This window comes from Dioscorea cayenensis, chromosome 20, assembly GCF_009730915.1.
Source record: "Dioscorea cayenensis subsp. rotundata cultivar TDr96_F1 chromosome 20, TDr96_F1_v2_PseudoChromosome.rev07_lg8_w22 25.fasta, whole genome shotgun sequence".
NCBI lineage: Eukaryota > Viridiplantae > Streptophyta > Magnoliopsida > Dioscoreales > Dioscoreaceae > Dioscorea > Dioscorea cayenensis.
Genome location: NC_052490.1, coordinates 10,795,595 through 10,800,257, shown reverse-complemented (window position 1 = coordinate 10,800,257; position 4,663 = coordinate 10,795,595). Strand labels below are relative to the sequence as shown.

The 4,663-nt window shown below is 42.2% G+C and overlaps 1 non-coding gene across 1 annotated transcript; it reads right to left on the bottom strand.

The window, feature by feature from the left end:
• Positions 1-2,486: 2,486 nt before the first annotated feature.
• On the bottom strand, positions 2,487-2,593 carry LOC120252236. Its single transcript, XR_005533781.1, has one exon. It is a non-coding gene; the product is annotated as a small nucleolar RNA R71 (small nucleolar RNA).
• Between the last annotated feature and the right edge of the window lie 2,070 nt (positions 2,594-4,663).

Below are 4,663 nucleotides of genomic sequence, written 5' to 3'. Positions count from 1 at the left end.
TAATGAGCATTACTTTTCCCAGATTTTATCGTTCATACATGTGTATTTGTGTTAGTTTTGCGTATATAGGGTTCTTGAGACAAGTATGGAAGAAAAAAAAGCCAAAGTGGATCGTAAATGCACATTTTTAATGAAATCTTAGAGTGAACAAATGTGAAGGCACAAGTTGTGCTCAAAGACACGTGAGTGTGTGCCAACTTCCGTTGTGCTCGAGTGGACATGCAAAGTGGAGGGCCACAAAGGCAATCACACTCATGTGTTCTGACTTGTGCAAAGCTAGCAAGATTGTCATCAAATGTGATTTTGTTGAAGAAAAAATGCGATCTACCGCATGAATGTGCGCCCATTCATGTGGCCTCGATGAAAAATGGGGATTTAGGAGTATTTTAGCGGATTACAGTAGCAGGTACTGTAGGTAATCAATGTAGTAAAGTACTGTAGTAGTCACTATTCACAGGTCACAGATAATCAATTCCTGCAGATTCATATGGGTGTGTGCAAAATCCACACACACGTGTGGATGCCCAATTCTAGCCCTACTTAAGTCGCGATTTCAGCCTCTTTTTAGGATCATTTGCCCTATTTTTTTCTCATATTTTCACCATCTTTGGAGTCACTCATGGCTAGGGTTTAGAGAGGCTTTAGCAAGGCTTTTGGAGTGGTTCTAAGGCTTTCAACACTGTGTTCCTTTAGAAAAGAGATATTGGGGGAGCTTTCATCGGCATTGATTTGGTGAGTGCCCTAGGCTTGATGAGGGAATCTTTGGAGAAGACGCGGCCAGTCCACAAGACCATCGGCATGAATACCAAGGTGGTTTCACTTATGGATTTCATGTTTTTACTTCCGATTTCATTATTGGTTGTATCTTTCTCCATGGAGAGCTAAACCCCTAGTGGGTACTTAGACTTGTAAACCTTAGGATGATATTGTTTCTTTGACATATTTATTTTGTTTCTTTAATTGATATGTTTAATTGAGTTCTAATCTTGAATGTTTGTTGAATGAGAATACCCTTTGAATGACACTAGGATTGAGAACCTATATTGGTAATCCTTGTGAGTGAGTGACACACCATGAGGGTTAGACAAAGCAAGATTGGAGAGGGTCGAGTGGGTGAGTTGAGAGGTAGCGAAACGTTCTCCTTCACCTCCAGTGTAATTTATCCTACCTCCATATTCCAAGAGTTCTTTGTGGTCACAATAGAGTGAAGTGCTAAGAGACGAACTCCATTGAGGCTTAGTTGTGCAAGCAACAGAGTGAAGCATTGAAGTGATCCTTAGTATCTAGGGCTTAATTATGATTAGTGGTCTTTCACCTGGGCCAAAGGGTTAGATCTATGTTAGGGAATAGGGTTTATCACTTGGAGTCCCTAGAGCTTTAAGCAACTTTACACAATGTTAGGTGTTGAGATTGAGTGATTTCAACGCCCGACCACAGTGTAGGGTTAATCACGATTGACCTTATGTTTGGGACCGTGTATTTTAGGATTTCCACAACTCATTAAGCATCAGTTAGGAGACATAATAGTTGGTTTTGCACTTGAAGCAATAGTCCTAGGGGGAGCAATGTTTGGGTGCCCCACTTTCTATCGATTGCCTTTCCTCTCATTTTTTATAGCGTCTCCCTTTCTTGTTCTTTTTATTTCTTTTCATATTGATATTGTTCTCACCACTATTGATCCATCTTCACTATAGTTAAATATCAATCCTTGTATTTCTGATCACTATTCCCTATAGATACGACTACCCACACACCATGGTATTATTAATTCAACAAACCCATGTACTTGCCGTACACACGCAAATGGCGTTTGCCAAGTTTTTTGTGCTGTTGCCGGGGAATAGGTATTTTGGAAACACTTTGCACTTTGCTATTTTAGCCAATCATCACCGATTATACTTCACACTTTCTTATTCTTCCATCATTTTGATTTGTTTTTCTTTCTTTGCTTATAGCTCTAGGTTATGACCTGAGGGAATCCTTGGACGTTGGTTGAAGGGGATTCTGAACATGAATGAACACTTCGTAGAAGGGGAAAAAAACCTGTGGAATAACAGTCAAATAAAGCTGAGGTAGAAGGTGCAGGGTCAGATAGTGTGGCAGAACAGAATGAGCAGTAGAGGACACTCTCAGATTATACGTGACATGCAGTTTTAGGCACACAGTCTAGTATTGTGCAGCCACCGATCATGGCTCAGAATTTTAAGCTCAAGCTAGGCTTCATCCAGATGTTACAGCAGTCGGCATAGTTTAATGGTTTGGTCGATGTGGATTCAAACAATCACATTGATAACTTCTTGGAAGTGTACGACATGCTCAAGATTAATAGTGTTATGGATGATGCTATCAAGTTGAGAGCCTTCCCATTTTGCTTGAAAGGAAGAGCAAAGCAACGCCTACATTCATTAACTAGAGCATCGATCACTACTAGGGAGGAAATGGTAAATGCTATTCTTAGCCGATATTTCACTCCCGGAGAATCCTTGAAGCTTAGGAATAAAATATCAACTTTTGTGCAAAAAGAATCAGAGTCTCTTTTTGAGACGTGGGATTTGTTCAACGAGCTCCTATGGAAATGTCCTCAACATGAATTCCCCGAGTTGACGATCATTCAGACATTCTATAATGGGTTGAACCCAAGCACAAGTTAGTTGCTTGATGCTGCAGTAGTAGGTACTTTAGGAAGCAAGAGCCCTGAAGAAGCCTGACATCTCATTGAAGAAATGGCCATAAACAATTATCAGTGGAACACAAGAGATAGAAAAAAAGTAGCCAGACTTCATAAGATCGATGCAGTTACTTCATTGGCCGCCCAAGTTGAGTCACCGAGCAAGAAGTTAGATACTCTAAATTCTCCTAGAGTGGCGGCCTTCACCAGTTGCACTGGGTATGGGGGAGGACATGCTTCGCCCGATTGCCCGATTTCTATTGGTGGTACATCCTCAGTAGAACAAGTCGATTTTATAGGTAATGCAATGAGAAGCCAAGGCAATCTGACAAGATCCCCTTGCGTATATCCCGCAAGTGCACGGGTTTGTCGAAGTAATAATCCCGGGTGAGCGGGTATCGAATCCATAGGGATTAGGGAGTAAAGACACTTAATTCGATTCTTAGCTATGTGGAATATCAACAATGATAAGTGTGATAATGATTCAATTCTCAACAATTAAAAAGCAACAAGTAAGAGAGCAAAACTAAGGAGGAGGTAAGGCAATCGATAAAAGATGGGGTACTCGGATGATGCTTCACCTAGGATAATCGCTTCAAGTGCAAGAACTCTCTATTATGCTTCCTAATCAATGCAATGGTGAGTCATGGAAATCCTCACATACATAGTTCCAACTCTAAGGTCAACTATGCCTAACTCTATTCATGTCCCGGTTGAGAGATTAAATAACCTCTCATCCTCGCACTCGAATAAAGTTGCAATGAGCTCTAGGGATTCCAGTTGATAAATCTCTTCCTAATTATAGACCTAACCCTTTGGTCCAGCCGGAAGGTCCCTAACCACTATTAAGCCCTAGATACTAAGATCCCCTCAACGCTTCACCTCGATTTGCCGCAGCAACTAAGCCCCAGCGGAGATTCATCCATTAGACCATTCACTCTATTATGGCCGCAAAGAACTCGAGGAACGGAGGTAGAATCTATCACGCCGGAGGGAAAGGGGACGCCCCTGCACCTCTCGACTCACCCTCTCAACCCTCTCCAACCTAGCTTTTTTTGTCTAACGCTCGTGGTGTGTCACTCACTCACAAGGTTACCATCAACAACTCTCAACCCTAGTGTCACTCTAGGGGAAATGTTCATAAAGCATTCAAGGTTGGAACTCATAATAAACATCAATTTAATGAAAGCATAATAAAGAAGTTCAAAGAAACGAATACATCCTAGGGTTCACAATCACAAAAGTACCCAGTAGGGGTTTAGCTCTCCATGGAGCTAAGTACAATCAAAGAAATCGAATGTAAAAGCAATGAATCCATAAAGAAACCCCCTCGATGGTCATGTTGATGGTCTTGTGGAGAGTCTCCTACTCGTCACAAGGGATCCTTTGTCCGGCCTAGGATACATCTCGCCAGATCGATGCCGACGAAATCTTTCCCAATAACCTTCTTCCAACCGACGAGCGATGTCGGAGCCGTAGAACCTCTCCAAAAACATAGCTAATTCCCCTCAAAACCCTAGCCAAAGCCTCTCTCAAGTTGGGAAAAATATGGAGAAAAGAATACAAAAATCGGGGCTGATTCGACTTTAAATAGGGCTGGAATCGGGAGACTACACGGCCGTGGATGCTTCACATGCCCGTGCGGAATTTCCACACAGGCGTGGGTAATTTCCACACGCCCGTGTGGATACTCTGAAACTGTCATTTTCGGCCGGCTGTGAACAGTAACTGCTATGGTGATATGCTACAGTCCTATGCCAAAAATACTCCCGAATCCATTTTTCATCGAGGTAACATAAACGGACACACGTTTATGCCGTGGATCGCTTTGCTTCTTCATTAATGGATAAGTTGATGGAGATCTTGTTCTATGTGCATAAGTCGGAATGCTTGAGTGTGACTGCCCTTGTGCCCCTCCAAATGGTTGTGTAAACTCAAATACGGGAGGTTGGCACACACTCTAGCATCTCGCACCCGACTTATATCTTCGCTTTG